This window comes from Sciurus vulgaris, assembly GCF_902686455.1.
Source record: "Sciurus vulgaris genome assembly, chromosome: 3".
NCBI classification, from domain to species: Eukaryota; Metazoa; Chordata; class Mammalia; order Rodentia; family Sciuridae; genus Sciurus; species Sciurus vulgaris.
The window spans coordinates 13,133,945-13,153,224 of record NC_136463.1 but is presented as its reverse complement, the minus strand read 5'-3'; the positions used below and the strand labels follow the sequence as shown (position 1 = coordinate 13,153,224).

At 46.0% G+C, this 19,280-nt stretch overlaps 1 protein-coding gene and 1 long non-coding RNA gene across 4 annotated transcripts in view; both read right to left on the bottom strand.

Annotated features, from left to right (window-relative positions):
- The window catches only part of PRKCA (protein kinase C alpha), a 399,537-nt gene that overhangs the window by 204,239 nt on the left and 176,018 nt on the right, over nucleotides 1–19,280 (bottom strand). The gene's annotated exons all lie outside the window — the stretch shown is intronic.
- On the bottom strand, nucleotides 3,922–9,185 carry LOC306658201. Its single transcript, XR_013762988.1, has 2 exons — nucleotides 9,020–9,185; nucleotides 3,922–8,949 (listed from the first exon to the last, which is right to left on the bottom strand). It is a non-coding gene; the product is annotated as an uncharacterized lncRNA (long non-coding RNA).

Sequence of the window (19,280 nt, the reverse complement as noted above, 5' to 3'; positions counted from 1 at the left end):
TACTATGGGAATGTTTAGTCACTGGTAAATAATAAGAGCTGGGGAAACCCTCCCTCCACTCCTGGGTGACCTCAGCCAATGCACATTTAGTGAGCCCGGCTATGAGTCTCGGGCCATCCCAGGGGCTCCAGAGGGCAGTGACTCTTACAAGACCCTGCCCTGGGGGGAGGAAGACGATATGCAAATCACTCAGTAAAAATTAACAGAAGCTGGGATTGGGAAGTGGTCGTCACCCACAGGAGGACACATAGAAGCCACATCGGCACCCACTGGGGAATTCAAAGAAGGCAGGACTTGCCCAGGTTTTGAAGGAAATATTGTTTAATGGGTAGATAGGTGCACAGAAATGCCTTCAAGCTTCAGTATGAGCAAAAAGACAGAGGTGTGTCACATGGGATGTATTTGAGAGATGTGCACATGGAACCTAAGTGAGAGATGAAAGCAGAGAGGTGGGTAGGGGTAAAACCACAGGAGCCCCGAAAGTCTCGGTAAACTGATGAAGCAGACGACTGTAGACCCAGACAAGAGAAAACAGGGCTCACCTTAGTCGGCAGGAGGAGGAATAGAGGGGCGGGACAGACTTGGAGACCCTGCAGGGGCTTCAAGTCACAGCACTTGATGCTTGGCCAGAAATGAGGGGAAATATAAAAAGAAGCAAGCTAACAAAAAACTGTAGTGAGGTTCTTATAATACAGATGGTGTGGAATAATATTGGAAGACAGGCTGTAACTAAAGATGTTTGCTGGGAAGCCTAGGGCAGCCACTATAAAAGAAAAAAGAGGTGTAGCCATTTATTGTGGGTTGAATTGGGTCTTCCCAGAACATGCTCCAAAGTCCAAACTGCAGGTCTATATGAACGTGACCTTATTTGGAAATAGGGTCTCTTCAGATGCGATCAAGGAAGATGAAGTCATGCAAGATTAGGGTGGCCCCTTGATCCAAACACTATTTTTATGAGGAAAGTGAGACCCAGAGGCAACAGATGCACACAGAAGGAAGACAGCCAAGTGAAGACAGGCAGGAATGAGAGTAGGGAGCTACAAGCCAAGGACCACCAAGGACCACCAAGGACCACCAAGGACCACCAAGGACCACCAAGGACCACCAAGGACCACCAAGGACTGCTGGTGGTAAAGAAAAGCTGGGAAGAGGAGAGGAAGGAGTCTCACTTGGAGCCTTCAAAGGGAGGCTTACAGCTTAACCTCAGGCTTTGTGCCTACAGAAATGTTTGTGATTGCCAGGTGCAGTGGCGCATGCCTGTAATCTCCGCGACTCAGGGAGGCTGAGGCAGGAGGATCACAAGTTCAAGGCCAACCTCAGCAACTTAGCGAAACCCCGTCTCAAAAAAAACAAAACAAAACAAAAAAACAAAAAAAAAAAGGAAAAAAGAAAAAAGGGCTGGTGATGTGGCCCAGTGGTTAAGCACCCCTGAGTTCAATCCTGGGAACCAAAAAAGGTGTGTGATTAAATTTCTGTTCTTTTTCAGACACATTGGTGACTTTGGCAGCCCTAGAAACTAATATAGATAATAAGCCAATCACAAAGATAGAATAATTAAGCATTCTCAATTATCCCAGAAGAATGCAGGAACCAAAGAATTGAATGCAAACAGAAAGAAGATAGTTGACATTAAATGTGAATTCAATTGCATGTAAATTAATAACTATCTCATTGTAAAATGGGGTAACGTCTCCAATTAAAAGGCAAACGCGGGGGTGGTAGGTGTAGCTCAGTGGTAGAACATTTGCCTAGCACGTGTGAGCCAAAGGCTGTCATACCAATACAAGGCAAGGTTCAAACCACATGCTGTCTACCTGAAATCATGTTAAATTTAAAAGTTAAAGGATAAGAAATGATATACCACATTAACATTAATCTAAAAAAGCTAGAATGGCTATATTAGTGACAGTAACTTTCAGAGCAAAACAACTAAGTAAGAAATTGTTACCATGCAAAACCTACTTTTTTTCCCCTTAAGAATGAAGATAAATTATTTTCCAATCACAGTATATATTAATTATCTCATATTTTCCACCAGCATTTGTTGAGTATTTGTATTCTGCAGGATATATTCAGCTGTGTGATTTTAATAATGATAATTTAAATGTGTTTTTTTTTCATCTGTGGTTAGAAAGATGCTTAACTATTCCTTGAAAAAAGCAAATATAGCCAGTAACAAGAAGCAAATCGACATTGACAAAGCTGCAGGTGGTTAAGCCTTTTTTTTCTCATTAATTCTTCCTACATTTTGTCTCCAGCCAGAGACAAAAGCAGCAGTAACCTGCACTAAGAAAAGCGCAATCCGACGTTAGGATAAAACCCAGTGGTCTCAGTACAAAGATGCAAACATTCTTTTTCCTTGAATTTATGTCTACAAGGTTGTAAATAGATTTGACTCTTGGAGCAACAACAAGGAGAAATAAAATTTTTGAAAGCTCAAAGAGAAATATTTTCCAACATTGGCTTCAGCACAGGAACATGTCTGGCAATCAATAAATATTTGATTGACTTAAATTATGTAACCTTGGGCAAGTTACTTAACCATTTCCTCATCTGTAAAATAGGGAAAATAATAGTAAACCACTTAGGGCAGTTCAGATCATTTATTTTTAAAAATCTATTGCAAATCACTTCTTTGAATAAAGAAGACAAAGTACCAGAAGTAGTTAGTTTCAGGTACTCTTGTATGGGAGCATCCACATTTTCTGGACAACTGAATATTTTCCTTTTATGTATAAAGGCTTCTTTTTAATTTCTCTTCTTTTTAAAAAGTCAACATGTACAAATATTTCTAAAGGTATGTTAAATACCTTGTTTTCTTAGAGAACACTTCAACATTTTCACAACAATTACAATAGTGACCCTGAATCAATACGTACATTATTTTGGTTCACAGCAATGGGTGTATGAGCTATATAGGGCTCTTGCTCCTGCACCAAATGGTCTTGAGCAATTTCGTTTCTGCACAATCATTGAGCCCCGCTCAATGGGTTTGCCATTACAGGCCCTCCCATTTTCTGTTGCTGACACTTAACACAGGAAAGCTGGCCGATGAGGCTATTTCAGGAAATGGACTTTGGGTGCTAGCCTTTTCTAGGGTGCATGGCTGCAGCTCCTGATTGTGAGGTATCTGGTATTGTCCAGTCTGACTTCACCATGGTGCCATGTTGCCCCATACCAACTACTGTGGACAAGGTGGGTCCCTCTGGTTTCCTTTAGTCAGTCTCAAAAACAACAAAGAGTACTTGATACCATCAGAAAAAGTCTTATATCACAGTAACTTATGTGCTTTAGTGTCTTACAGTTTCCCATTACATAAATAAGAAAATGAGTGGGGTTTTACTGAAAGGGGAGAGAGAAAAAAGCCACATGGTATTAAAAGATGCCAGGAAGCCAAGAAACACTGGCATCTTTTTGAACATTCAATTAGTAAATTTCAGCTATGCTACAAGGAAACTTCCCCCAAATTATATTTTATATAAATATGTTAAGCTCCATTTGCTTCACAGACATCTGTCTTCCTACAAAAGAAACAAGCAGATGACCATGCATTGGGCAAAATTTACAATGTGTCAGGTGCTAAATCAGGCACATTGTATTAAACATTTTACTGACTATAAACAAGAACAGAAATTATAGACATATGTAGCTCTGAAAGTGAATGAAAATAGCAACATAATTCAATGTTAATTAGATGTCCATGCATAAAACAATCATTAACTCTTTAGCTGTAACTCCAAGGTATTTAATGATTAACATTCTGCAAGTACCAGAAGTTATCTGAAAATACCTCACTGACACATCACAATCTATAAAATGCTAGCCCCATTATGGGAAAATTACATGCACACACTAGCAATGACCTGCCACACATAATGTAACTGCAATCCAGTAAAACAGAATATATGCACTAATCTGCACTTTATCATTTAAAGATCTTTTTTTTTTTTTTTTTTCCAGGAAAAACAAACATGATTGTCAAATCTCCCCATTCTGCTTCCACTGACCTTTCTGGCCCTCATCTCCTACCACAGACTCCCTTTTTTTTGTGTGTTTGTTTTTTTTCTTTTCTCTAAAACATAGTCCATTTTATTGACAGCTAGTGCATTCACACAGGCCAGGGGAGGGGATGGCCCAGGCTTGCAGACTTCCGGGGGCTCCTGGTTGAGGATGAGCTCCTAAGTCTTGAGAGAGAGAGGGAGCCTGGCTTTGGCCCACCCTCACTCCCAGGTTCCCAAGAGAGGCCCAGAAGTGGAGCAGCACTGTCTGTTAACCCCTGTGCCACAGAGCCTAGGTGTACTGGCTACTAGGGCTTACTCCCAGCGGGGCAAGGACAGCTCCCCAGCTACTGTGAAGATGAAGAATGAAGAGAATGTACCTAGGGCCCGGGAGGTGCAAAAGCGAGGGGGCAGAGCCGGTTCAAGGATGGCCCTACAGTGCCAGTTGCTGCTGGGGTAATAGCCTATACCTGGCATGCATCTGGCCTGCAGAGAAGATGCTATCAGGCAGAGCTAGCTAGTATCTGGTTTTTATTGGTTGCTTGTTTTCTCAAACTCAGAATTTTTAAAGTTACCTGAGGTGGTAGTTTAGTAGTGGGGAGAGAGGTGGGACAGAGGCCACTGGGAAGAAAACTCCAGCATGGTATAACAGGTCCTTCACACACAGGACCAGGTCAAGAGTCCCAAGCCAGGGCCATGCCAGCAGCCACAGGAACTGGAGGCTGGATGTGTTCAGCAGAGCCATGGCTGTCTGGAAGGGGCAGCTGCTGCCTCCAGGGTGCCTCTGTCGTGTTGAACAGCACAGAAGGGGGATTCCGCTCATCTCCTTTCCCTTCGTGCACAGGGGTCTCTGGCACATGCGGAGCCAGGCTGGTGCAGTTCATGAAGGCCTTGTTGGCCTCCTCCACTGGAGTCTTCTCTCTGGTCTTCAGATTTGGATCCAGGACATTCATCCTGGCCTGGCGGAATTGCCTGAACTGCTGGGCACTGTCCACATGCTCAAACAGGCAGAACTGGGTCCCTTCCCCTGTGCTGCAGACCTTCAGTGCCCACTGGGCCACCTTCTTCAGCACCAGGCTTCCTGACAGGACTCCATGAGGGGTCTGCATGGGCCACCGGCACTCTGGCCATTCTGCCCCAGGTCCTCCTGGACAGCCTCAGAGCACTCCCCATGTCCAGCCTTCTCCCACGTGTGCTTCCCACAGGGCTGCACCAGAAAGAGGTGCCGACCAAGGACACAGGGAGCTGGTGGTGCACCTCTTTCTGGTGCAGCTCCGTGAGGAAGCACACGTGGGGGAAGGCTGGACCAGGGTCCTTGTGGTCCATTCCTGCTCAAGGGCCGAGCATGTGACATCAGATGCAGTCACAGACAGCTGAACTAGCTCCTCTCAATGCTGCCTTTCGAGAAGTCCCTGGGTGTTTTCTGCCCAGCTGTGTGCCACCTTGGTCCTTGCTTGAGGAACTTGGAGAAGTCCACCATTCTGGTATGGTTTTCCCTTTGTGGGGCCACAGAGTTCTTTTCCTCAGACTAGTCTACTCCCTTGGAGGTCTCCACCGCTGCTGACATTGTTGCTGAGTGGGGCCAGTCCAGGCGTGGGCCGCGTGTCCAGCTGTCCGCTCGTCAGCACACAGGTCAGCTGCTCCCTCGGCTGGGAGGGCGGCCTCCCACGGGCTCTCCAGGGGAATCCTGCAGAGTTCTCACACTTCCCAACACCCGCTTCTCCCTGAATGCTCTGCACCACCCCAACCGCCCCCTTGGCCGACAGTGTCTCCTCCTCCAAGTCTTACAGTGGCATCTTTCTGGGTCCTTCAGAATGGCCACCTTTGTATAGAAAGCATCATGCCCTGCCCTCACCTGCAGGGTGCTCAGCACAGTCCCGCATCCCTTAACAGGGGTATGTTCTAAGAAACGTGTTGTTAGGTGATTTTCTCCTTGTGCAAACATCGCAGAGTGTACACGGGCAAACCTGGATGGAATGGCCTGCCACACACCTGGACTATTATGGCTCCTGGGACCATAACGAACAAAATATCACAGATTAAATCTAGCACAAGAGAAATCAATTCCACCAAGAGACACGGTAAACATGAGATTCAGGGGGCCAGTGAACTTTTAAAATATATACATGTAGCAGTAGTGCCTTCTCAAGAAACCAATAAAAATCATACTAAGTACGGCAGTGACATGGCTGCTTGTCATTATCAAGTATTATGAATGTGCTATACTTTCATAGGACTCTTTGCCCCCCCCCACTGTACGTCCACAGAAACTAGCACGAAGTTTCTGCACATAATGATGCTATCACACAACAACCTGAGTAAATTAATTGCAAACCATACCATGCAAATCTCAGGCATAAAGATAAGACCAAAAAAAGATCCTATTTTTAACATTAATATAGAACAGTTGCTATGGCCTCTCTGCAATAATTTAAAGTTAGGAAAAAAAATGCTTGGCTTAGTCTGCTCCGTGTAGACTTCTGAAATGTTAACCAGGAAGTCTTAACGGTATGAAATGGTTTCTCCCCTGTGGCTTTATATAGAGTCCTAACTGCAGCGTGCGCTCAGGGCCCAGTAGGAGTGCATTGGCTCCCTTCTTATCAGCCTCACATAGATAAAAGTGGTCAAACTATCTAAAAAATTCTGCTGTGGGGCCCCAAAACATTTTAAGGGCTCACATAAACTTAGGGCCGTGACATTTCACTGATCACCCAGAAGCGCGCACCGATGGAAAAATCTTGAGACTCACGAAGTTTTCAACAGTGCCATTGCACATCTTTACAGGGCTCATGGTGCTCGGCAACCTCCAGGATCCAGATGGTAGTGTCAAGTGGCAACAGTGTTACTAATTTTCAGTGTACCTGGCCACCTCCGCAGACCGCTGCGGGCACTTCTCCATGGCAGGCGCAAGGGTTCAGCGCCCGCGAGCTGCGGGGAGGAAACCGCTCTGCACGGCACACGTGCTTCCTACTTTCAGAGCCGCAGCTGTCCTCTGCTGCCTCTGGATCTGCCTTTGGAGGGTGGGAAATATTTTTCTTCACATTCAAAACCCAGAAGGGCAAAACCACCTTGGAATCCCAGTCAGCTGCTCTTAGCTACAGATATCAATATAAGCCACAGAGGAATAAGAATCAAGATAATGATAATAATCCTTCCTTCTCTCTGCAAGGTCCCTCAGTCCTTTTTAAGAACACCAGAACTTTTCACAAAACCCTCTTTTGGACTGAAATCTGCAGCCAACTTGGCTTATTATCTCTGTTGCAGAAAAACAGCACAGAACAGATTAAAATCTAGGTTTTCTAAAAACCCTCACTTTTCACATCTTTGTTCATCAAACTTCCTCACTAGAGCTGCCACAAAGCAGATGGATGCATCTGAGAGTCTGTATTAAACCTCTGCCCAGACCTGTCCAGTAACCTGCATGAGGAAAACCAGTGGGCACAAGTGGAACAACGAGGGAGGGCCAGCCACTTCCTACCTCCGAAGGGTTTCCCCAGACACTGCACACCATGACAGTGGGCACAGGGTATGTGCCATCTTCCCAGCTGAGAGAACAGAGGCTCCAGGGTAAGAGAAATGTACCAGGAACCACATCACGAAGTAGCAGGTCTAGAGGCCAAACCATGATCCCCCCAACTCCCGCTGACCAGGCACTTCCCATGTGCTGTAAGGGTCCCTCTTCACAGAGGAAGTCTGTCATCTCCCTTACAGACAGAGATGCAGAGACTCAGAGGACCCATAGAAGGGACAGAGGCGGATGGCAGTCTGGCACAGGATGTACCAGACTGTTCAGCCCAGGTTCCAACCCAGGTTCCAGGGTGCAGACAATGAAATGTCTGCAAAATCAGTGGCTCTGCCTTCAGCCCCGCTGGCTGTCCACTAAGCCATGGTGGACCAGCAACGCCCTGTGGCACTTGGGGCTGAGGGGTCCCCGGAAAGACCCCACTCTGGGGCTGCTTCTATTTGCAGCCCCCACGCTGCTAACACCCACTGTGCCCACTGCTCTGGGCTCTTTATGCGAATCCCTGCTCTCAGGAGACCTCTGTCTGAGGGTTATTCATTCCCCTCCAAGAAGCAACCCCACCACAGGCTGTCCCCTTGGCGCCCAGTTCTGCTCGGGCTGTGCAGTCAGCTGCCCCCCTCTCCGCCCCCTCACCGACAGTCAGGGCTCCTGGCTCGGGCTGAGCGGTTCTGTGCTGAATGTTACCCTTTGTCTCAGAAGCCCTGGGCTGGCTCAGAAGGCTGGAAAGCCTGAACAACAAGGATGAATCAGAGTATTTATTTTTGAGATTTTTCTCCAAGCTGCCTCTTCATCAGCTCTTAAATAGCAGCATTCAAGCTGCCACAGATACTTCCAGAAGTTTGCTGGCCTGGGGTTCCCAGGGGGTAGAACTTTGTCTTTCTGGCAACAAATGCAATAGCTCCATTGCACCCCCTCCCAAATGACAGGCCAAACTGGATTTCTCCAAGAGATGGGTGGCCTACATGTTTAAATTGATTGATTTTTAAATTGTTTTCAAATCCCTCAGGTTGCATGAGCGATGCTGATTTCTATTTCTAAGCGTGGTGACCTTTTCTAAAACTGTTTTATGCTTTTCACTCTTCCTTAATTGGTGCCACCTAAGACTGCCTCTGAGCGGACTGCTTATCCAGGACACAGAAGCTCAAGCCAGAATCAGAAGACCCACAGTGTGGTTTTCAGATGTAAAATTTTTCATCTGAAAGTTAACCATTCTTATTAAAATGGTGTATCGAAAGCTGAAACTGAAGAATAAAATAATCAGCCTCAAAGAAGGGAAATGCAAGAATCATTCACAAATCAGTAATGTGTTCTTTCCTGACACATCATTGGACTGCCTTTAATAGAACAGAAAGGTACTTTTCACCTAAAGCATTGGTTTATACCAGCACCTATGCTACCTGACTGGATGCTCTCAAGAGTGCAAAGCAGCTCCAAAAACAAAAACAAAAACAAAAAACAAGAAAAAAAGAAAAAGAAAAAGGAAATGGGGGCAAAAAACAAAATAAAAAAACCAACAACAGTGAAAATTTAAGGCTGCTATACAGAAATACAATGATGGATGAAACTCAGTCTCCAATTACCATTATTTCAGTATTTGCATGTGAGCAGATGGGCATTGAGGGGGTCGGGAGAGGGACCTGTTCTCTCCACGATAGCTTGGAAGACAGAGGATAAAGTCTAGAAGTGCAAGTGCCACATGCCTGGGCCTGGATGAGGGCCTCAGGCAGGACTATGGCTGCAGGGCCGTGCTGCTCCCCAGGGTAGCTCTCCTGGGTCCTTTGGGCACATTACACTGTCCTTTTGCACCCTGGAACGCTTTCTGGCTAAATGCTGAACTTTTCTTGTTATGGTGCCCATTTCAACTGAGTAAGGCCATCCTGACAACCCCAATGCGATTCGTGCACACAACTGGACCAGGATGGGCTGGCCAATAATGGACAGGACTGAAAAAATAAAAACAGCCACCACTTCCTATCTGCTGTATGTTCTAATCTGAGGCTTTAGGTCTACTCATTAATTAGCCCTCATGAGGCCAACCCAAAGGATTAGTAATTCTCTCACTTGGCAGAAGTGAATAGTTTGAATAATTCTGAAAGATGCACAGCTTTAAGTGACAGAGCTTGGGTTCCAAAGTCATGTTCTTTGCCCCCCTGATCATACATCTCCAGATCTGCTCTGGGTTCTCAGTGCCCCCAGAATAAAATCCTGTCATAGCAACAAAATAAAGAGGCAATATGCAGAGGCACCTCTTAACTGAAATATAAATGGCTGAGTCTCAGCAGTGGGGAAAGAGAGAAAACTTCTGCCCTTTTCTACAGCAAAGATGGGACGAGAAGATAGCAAGTTTTACACACTAAGGAAAGTCCCATCAGAACCGGGTCTCATGATTTTTCTCATGACATGTCATGTGATGTCCAAATGGCACTTGGAACACAGAGAACACCTGTCCACACGAAATCTTCCCAATAACGTTATTTCTTAAGTGGTGTATGCAATCTAAAGAATTCCAACTACAGACCTGACCAACTGGCAGAGAGCCTCAGGGTTTAACAAGGTAGTTGATTCTTAACCCCATCTCCTGAAGTCCATCCTCCGAGCGGCTGGCCCACAGGTTTAGAGTGCAAACTTTTTTACTTTCTCCATGATTCTTACCTGCAAAGTTGTACTACATGTGGCCCCAAATAATTTTCACCATAAATTAAAACAATAGCTTACTTTGGTTGAGGGGGCACTGGAAAACTATAATTCTCAAAAGGAAAAAAAAAAAAAAAAAAAGAATTTGAGAATCCTGTGGATTTTTGGCATTTCTGATAGTGGGAAGCATCAGGCCCTCTGTACCTGGCTGCTTATCAAATTGCTGGGAGTAAAAACAACTTCCAGGAACGGGGGCTTCCCTGGAAGTACAGTTCCCCAAGAACGAAGGACCGAAACATATGCCAGAGATTCTGATCATTATCAGGGGTGAGCTGCAGAAAGACAGCCAAAGTCCAGGTGTGGGAGGTGGTGGAGGGGTTCTAGAGCTTGGCTTTCTGAGGGCAGCTCCCAGCGTGTCCAGCGCTCAGCCCTGGGCACACTCGATGTAAACGTACACAGGAGGATGGAGGAACTGACAGGTGCTGGGCAACCATGCTCCCTCCTGGAGTCTGTCCTAGGCATCCACAGGAATCTCCCACATAATCCACTGCAGGAAACTAATTCCCACGGGGGAAGAGCAGATGGAGCCTGTCTTGTTAGCCCTGGCTACTAATAACAATGATAATAATAGCAATAACCACCACCATTTATAGCTGCTGTTGCTGTCACTGGTGATGGTGGTGATATCAATAGCAGCATCCCTGTTGTACGGTCCAGAGGGAACAAGCAAGAAGTCCAAGGTCACAGAATCCAGAAGGGGAGAAGCCAGGGTTCAACCCAGGCCTTCCGACTCTGTGGCTAACAATGTTTATACTGCACTAATCCCATTTCAGATATTTTAATTTGCATTATCCTTCTTTTCCCAGAGTACATAATCTAATGCACATGTGATCTCATAAAACCTTTGCTTGTGAGTTTTGTTTTCTGATCTGGTGTGTTTCTCTGAATGAGCCTCTTTGATCAGGGAGGCTCCATCCAGACACCAAGGCTGAACTCAGATGGTCAGCATGGGACAACACAGCAGGAAGGTTCTAGCATCCAGACGAGCAGCTCTCTTTGCTCATGCAACCCAAGCACTGTGGTGCTGCCATCCAAGGCCGTGGTCAGCAACAGGCTGAGGGGACTTCAATGCCGGGCTCGGAAAGCGGAGCACACCCAAGAACAAAAGCAAGGAGTCTAATCCCAGGTAAGGGGCAGAAATTATGAGTGCATAAATATCAGAAGACAGAAGCGGACAGCCACCCCAGGTCCAGGCAAGTAATTAATAACCAGAGGGGTGAGAAGGGAACAAAATAAATGTCAGCCACCCAACATGTTCCAGGCAGGGCCCTGTTTGACACAGGTTTTCACTTTTATTTCAAATGTAAGCATTGACCATAACAGAAAGTGAGTCAGGAAACTGGAGGAACAACCCCATGGCTACATGGGCTTCTCTTTAGACAGGAGGGAATGTTCTAGAAGACCTGGTTGGTCTCACAAGGCTCAGTGATTCTGTTTTTCTTCTTGAGAGATCAGAGGTGGTGACCAAGTAGTAGGGAGACACCATCGGAATTGAGGAGGGAGGGACAAAGCCAACAGCAGGCAGGCACCAGCCATGAAGAAAAGGTGTCTGAGGCTCCGGTAGTTTGCAGACCCCACTCAAGAGCCCTGGTGTGTTCCTTCTGCTCTGGTAAAAAGGCCGACTCCAAGGAAGGTGGACCAGGGCGGACCTAAAGGGGACTCCTGCCAGCAGGTAGAGACCTATTGGGGAGGGGGTGAGGGGACGTGGGTGCAACATGGGGCACATTAAAGAAGCAACCCTGTCAGTTCATGCTTCGTTAATTATCCCTCAGGACAACCAACATATTTCCTTTTCTGCCACGTGCTGGCAGTAAGAGCCCTTGGCCTAATGGACATGGAAATCAACAGCTGTCCTATTTACACTCAAGAATATCTTAAGTAGGACTCATCCTTCCTGACTTTTCTCCATCTGGCTAAATATGATACACGTAAGAGCCAGTAGAGACGGGCTGTGGAGAGCTGTGAGTTCACAAATCTGACTTCGGTGCTCAACTCTGCTGACCCTTAGCAAATCCCGAATGACTGGGGAGACCTGCTTAAGCTACAGTCTCTTTAAAGGAGACAGAGGTGTAACCTCAGAGTTTGGGATGATTTGAGAGACGAATTCACATAAACTACTGGGAACAGCACTGGGTATTTAACAGGTGTGGAGTAAATGCTGGCTACCACCATCCCTTGGAGTGCTGCTGGTGTGAGCAGAGGTTGCAGGAATGCTGAGTCCACCGAAGGGAATCAGAATTCTCTGGATGGATCAATCGACACTGGACACTAGACCTGCACCAAGCAAGTCCGCTTTATGTCATTGTTACTAGGGAATGAAACTGGTGTGATCTTAAAGTTACTTGTCCATCTCTCTCAAGCCAGAAATTTATTATTCAAATACATTTGGTCCCAAAGTTCAGAAAGATCAACCTGTGACTGAACAGTCAGAACGGAAAACCCAAGAGGAAGTGAGACATTCAGGGATAAAGAGCAACCTTCCCTGGATAGGCGGGGGAGACGGGAAACAAACAGCGGCACCTCCCTCATGTGCCCGCGGCCCCGCTTCTGCCCATTAAGAACTGGGTCGCTGCACGGTTCCCATCCAGGGGGAATATGCAAATGTGAAATTCTGCCTCTGTTACAAAACCCTGGTCAGCCTCACTAGGGAAGAAAGTGGTGAAGGTCAAGGTAATCAAAGCTCATCATTTTCAAATGAGGGAAGCGTCCAGGAAAGGTCACCATCTTCATAAAGCCTCTAAATGACGGGAAAACGGGCTGAATAGCAAAAGCTCCACCTTCCACTCCCCCAAAATGCAGTGCTCCGTAAACACACGCTGCCTGTGAGGAGGAAAGGATGGGCTCCTGCTCCCAGGAGCCCAACAGCCGTCAGACAACTCGTTTAAATGTCAGAGAAGCGGCTGGCCTGCACTGCCCTTTCCAAGGCCCTGGATGGTGGCACCAACTCCCCTGCAGCAGCCTGAGCTCCCTGGAGGCAAGGCGAGGAAAAGGGTCCCCTGGGCCAGGGTGGGCGGCAACACGCAGATTCACCTCTGGGTCTTCCCTGGTCGCTTGTGACTGACCCACCAGGAAACGAACCACAGCCTTGGATGGAAACACTGTTGGGCAAGACTGGTCTCTAAATCAAGAGGCGGCGGCGGCAGAAGGCTGACTCTTAAAACAGGCCTCTGTGGCCGGGGCCAAATGAAGAATTAATTATAAACCAAGTGCTTCCCACGCCGGCTCCCGGGCTTGGATGTTATTTGTTTCAAGACACATGGCCCTAATAATTAGCACGAAGCAACCAGCGCGACAGAGCAGACCAACGCGGAGCGCCAGCAAGAGAAGCGGCGACCGGGATCTGGGCCACAGTCTGCGGCCTTGTGGAGGACAGAAAAAGGCCTATGTTAGCTGGGATGAGGGTGGATCTGGGCACAGAGGGAGTGCTCCTTCTCTTAGGCAAGCCACATGCATGCAGTCACTGGGTAAGAGAAGCTAATTCCAAGGGGGAAAAAAAAAGCCTAAGACGTTTCCTGCAAGTTGATGGGCATCGCTTTAGGTTTCACTACGTCAGAAGAGAGGGAGCAGAGGACCCGAAAGGGTGTTATCTGCAAGATGCATCACAGAACCCTCGAATATGACATGCTTATTCCCTGAAATTCACTTTGGAAGGACTGCAGTGCTGCTGACTGCCTGAGGTCACAATGGCCCACTAGTGCTTTCCAGCTGGAGAAAGGAGGGAGGCAGAGCTGCCCGTTTTGTGCTAAGAAAACACCATTCCAGCCCAGGTATGCTGTGTGCAACCAGTTCCACAGATGGGGTGTTCCTGTTGCAGCGAGGAAAGCCAGTCTTGTGCCCTCTTAAGGAACATGGTGCACCCCCTCCGCCAATCCCATTTTCAGCAGAGGGAGCTCAGCGACAGATCTGTGGCCATAGCAATGGATGGCAAGGCCAGATCACCAGCAGAGAAGAGCGCAAGAACCTGAGTCCAAGCCAGTCCTCAGAGCAGGGTTTTACCCCACGCAGAGGAAGATAGTGAGGTTGCAATGAAAAAGACAAAGAAAAACTTATGAAAAAAATATGAATTGGTGGTACTTGAAAAAAAAGAGTCTACTGAGAGTGAAAAATAACCACCAAAAAAAGATAATGAACGATCATGTGACTTTTTAAAAGCCCTCAAGTGGCTCCTTAATTTCCTCCAGGCAAAGGTGGCTGAGGGAGACCCCTGGGGCACCAGGCTTTTACCAGCAGTGCCACACTCTAGTGAAGAAAACGCATCCCCTAAGGCAAAGCCATCTGCAGTTTTCTCTCTTGGAAATTCACCCTGATGTGTTTAGAAGTGGAACACGGAGAAGGAGCTAAATAATGCAGGAGCAAATCCACAGAAGGCTTGGGAGATGTTTGGCCGCGCACGAATGGAAACGCCGGGCTGCTTAGCTCCTAGCCAGCGGCCTGCAGCAGCCCCTCTCTGGGGAAATCAAACTCCACCACTGGAAGCGTGGGCTCCAGACTGCGAGGTCTGGGAAGGAAAGGAAATCGGTACAAAGACATTTTTAAGAAGAAAGCCCTCTTCTTTGAGCCCTGCTGCTACACAGGGGCTTGTAGACATCCACGCTGCCTGGTGGGCATCAGCTCCACGGGCCACACCACAGACCAGCCGATGGTGCCACGGGCAGGTGGGGAGCTTCGGCTGAGGTTTGGCGCTGCTCCCCAACAGAGAGAAGCCAGCAATGACAGGAGGCCACTACCAGGTGACTTCAGGTCACTGCACAGAAACAGGCACACCTTGGACATGGGATCTATCCAGGGAGCCAACAACCCAGCAGTTCTTTCTGCTCCTGATGCCAGTCACTAAAGGAGTCTCACACCACGTGGACAAGAGAAGACAGCTGAGTCTCTCACAGTGGGCCTCTCAGCCCTGACTTGGCGTTAGAGTCACCTGGGGAGCTTTGACACAGAGCTGATACCACCCCTCAACCCCACCCTAGAGGGGTGGATTTAATTGAGCTGTAATGCCCAGGTATCCATCCTTCTTTAAGAAGATCCTTGGGTGATTCTAAGGTTCAGCCAGGGCTGAGAACCCCTGGTGTAAGAAGTAGGTAAAAGAAATAGCTTCATGGCTGCTGAACCTGAACCAATGTCACCAGCAGGCCTCCCCATGGCCTCCAATGGTCCAGTGAGCACACAGGCCCACGGCCTGGCTTCTGGGGGGAAAGTGTCCCCTGCATCACAGGCTTGCCCGTGCCAATGTAACACAACATGTTTTCTGAGTGAACAGAAGCCAGCAGAGTCCCACTGGAGCAAAGAGTGCTACTGAGAAGATCCTAATTGACAGCAAAAATCCAGTTCATCAATTAAGCAACTGGAAGTGCAGAGGACAGGAGAGAGCCCAGGCTGGGTGTGGGAGGGGTTACTGTCTGTTCTATACCTGGGCAAGGTGGGAATGAAGACTGACTTTTCTAGATCTCCATCATATGCCCCACTTTTACCACCTCTGAAAGGCAGCAGGGAATTTCAACTTTTCAAGCTGTGTGTGCACAGGAATTGCAGTAGAAACCTGAAAAAGAAATTCCTGGATTCTCTTGCCCAGTTTGCACTGAAGAGGGGAAAAAAAAATGCCTTTAAGTAGGTCAGGTAGCCCTCTTTCCTTGTGCTCAGAAGCATGCAGTTGATCTCCCTCTAACCAAAGGCGGGGGAAAGCAGACAGTTTGGAAGCCCATGCCTCCTGCCCTTCTCAGGAACAGGGCGCAGAGGATGCTGGGATACCATCCATTTTTCTCCCTTGTGGAAATGAGAGTCAAACCGAGAGCTGTTAAAGAGGCAACAAACTGCGAAGCTCCTCTTCTGCCTTTTATATCCAGTCATCTCTTCTGCTGAGAAAAATAAACGTCAGTTGATTCTTTTCTTCCTGCCCACATATTTTTCAGTGTTTCTCTTCTGGGGAGAACCTCAAAAATGGATAGGGCTTTGACCGAAGTGTATTCTGCCATCCGCATCTGTATGTGGAAGACTTGGCATCTGGGGATCTTTTGTTTTAATTAAAATTTAGATTGCACATCCCTGATCTGAAACTCTGAAATCTTTCAAACATTTCAAATTTTTGGATTGGGGTGCTCAACCAGTGAAGCCTATGAAAATATTCTAAAATTCAAAAATCTCCCAAACCTGAAGCACGTCTGGTCCCAAGCACTCCAGGTAAGCAACACACTCAACCTATATATTTGTGTGTTTATCCCTCTTTTCATTGCTCAAATCAAAGGACAGTCTCCATTGGAATAAATGTACTTGGCTTATACCTCCACTCTGACAGCTCAAAGTCCTTGATGAACTTCAAGACAATAAGGATTCTAGCCAGAATACATTATACAGCAGCCAGTCCAAGGGAACTGAACTTGGGAAAGGAGCCAAATTAACATCATCTACTTTCCAAGAACCGTTAACAGTGCATTATATTGGCAATCCAGAGCCAAGAGGACATGATTCATAATTTGGTGTGCAGTGGCTGGAATTCTGTCTCTTCCCTGACTCAGTCTTCCTTATTGCATATGGCAGATCTAAGATGACAAGAAGATCAGAGGAGAAGCAAGGGAAAGTATCTGGAGCAAGTCAGTGAACTAGCGAGTGCATTTGATTAGCCTGCACATCAGGTAGTGTGATCAGTTGCCTTATTTGGAGGCTTAAGAAGAGAATTTTGACGCTGGTTAGCTGGCTAAATCATGAACCACAGTACTCAGGGACTTCACATGAGGACTTATAAAAATAAGCAGCAGACTAGAGTACCTCTAGAGGAGCATTTCCACAATGATGCTCAAAATATATATGACTAGTCTGGGGACAAATGAACATAAATTAAAATTTTCAACATCCCATGTTACTTGTGGAAAGAAATGCAAAGACTGACTATAAGATTCTGGAATCCTATCTGGGGGTCACTGGCCCCCTAACCCCACCCAGGTGACCACAGAAAGAGCTCATCATCATGGCATGAGGAAGAGAGATGCTGGCCCAGGATCACCAGGGTCCTGGTCACAGCTCCATGAGAACTGACATGGGCATAAGCTCAATTACCAGTGAGGAACCAGGATCTTCAAGGTCACAGGACTCCAGAGAAAAGAAGGGAAGACTAGGAAATGACTCATGAACTCAAAAACCCATTGGGTCAGCAGTTGGCTGAAGTGGGCAGTTTACCTTACTCATAGCCACTTCTTGTAACTTGGAAAGAGTTGGACAGAAGAGGGACAGAGAGAAAACTGCTATATAACAGCTATGACATGGAATGCTACAGTCAAGTCTGTAAACAGGCCTTTAGCTTAAAACTTGCATTCAGAATTTTGGGAAGATCTTAAATACAAAGCCTTATAGCAATAATAATCAGACATGGCATGTAAGCGCAAAGAAACCCTATTGAAAACCAGATAGTCTTAAAAAAAAAAAAAAAAGAGGAGAGAAGAAAAGAGACACATCGAAACCCAAAGAATCATTTGCTGGATTTTGAACTTCAAATTCTACCTTTTCCCCTCTTTTAACACTTAAAATTCACCTCCTGCTTCTTAGTTTTAAACAACCAACCAGAATAAACTCACAACCACCCAACAAAAGGAGACTGACCAACTAAAAGATGTTGTTTTTCTAGTGTCCACTTATCATTTGAAAACACCTTCCCTTCTAGTCTGATACGCTGTATCAATTGCTCACTGCTGCTATAACAAAATACCATGAATTTATTACCTCTCAGTTTTGGAGGTCAGAGATCTAAAATGAGTGCCACAAGGCTACAAAGTGTTGGTGGGGCTTCTGAGAATCTATTTCTTTGCCTTTCCAAATATAGAGGCCACCTGTATTCCTTGGCTCGCAGCCCCTTCTCCCTTGTCAAAGCCCAACCCTCCTGCTTCACTCTTACAACAAAGAACCTCGTGATTACATTGGGCCCACCCAATAAACCAAGACATTCTCTTCCTCACAGGATCCTTAACTTAATCACATCTATGAAATATTTTTTGCCACATAGGTAACATTTTTACTCAGGAGTTGTGGATATTAGGATGTGGATATCCTTTTGGGACCATCCTTCTATTCACCCACACAGTTACTGCAGAGTTGCACAGGATCCTGTAGCAGGTTTGCATTCGATTTTATTCATGGAATGTTCTACTATAAGCATTTTCCATATAGCAGCCAAGATTATTGTTTGTTTAAACCATATAAAGTCCTATCCAGTTGATGAAAACATTATCAGTATGTGTGAAGGGGAAAGTACAATACAATGGATAGTTTTTGTCTTTTAAAATTTCTTTTAATATAAGAAAGTTACTCATTAAAAAGGAGAAAGGAAAAATAAAAAGAGGTATGAAACTGTGGTATATATACACAAAGGAATATTATTCAGCCATAAAGAGGAATAATATTATGACATTTGCAGATACATGGATGGAATTGGAGAATATCATGCTAAATGAAATAAGCCAATCCTCCCCCCCACCAAAAAAAAAAAAAAAAAAAAACAAAAAAAACAAAAAAAACAAACAAACAAAAAAAAAAAAACAAAGGCTGAATGTTTTCTCTGATAAGAGCATGATGATATATAATGGGGGTGGAGGGGTTGGGGGTGAGAGAATAATGGAGGAACTTTAGATTATATAGAAGGAAATGAGAGGGAGGGGTATATGAAAAATGGTGGAATGAGACAGACATCATTACCCTATGTCTGTGTATGATTACACAAATGTTATGAATCTACATTGTACACAACTATAGACACAAAAAGATGTACCCCATTTGTGTACAATGAATCAAAATGCAGTCTGTAAAAAAATTTTTTTTAATTTAAAAAAAAATTTTAAAGCAGTATGAATAAATGCTGGCCCATGAGGCCCAGAGTGTCACCTCCCATCATATCACAAAGGGAGGTTTGAGCAGACAAAGGTCTGCAACATCCATCACAGGAGGCAGGGAGCTGGTCTGCACTTCTTTCCACACAAAACACAATCAGACTGTCTTTCAGCAGGATGGCAACAATCACCCTTTTGTCCAACCCCATGAATGACCTGCACAGCCACAAAAGGTTAACAGTCTAGGCAAAAGTAGCC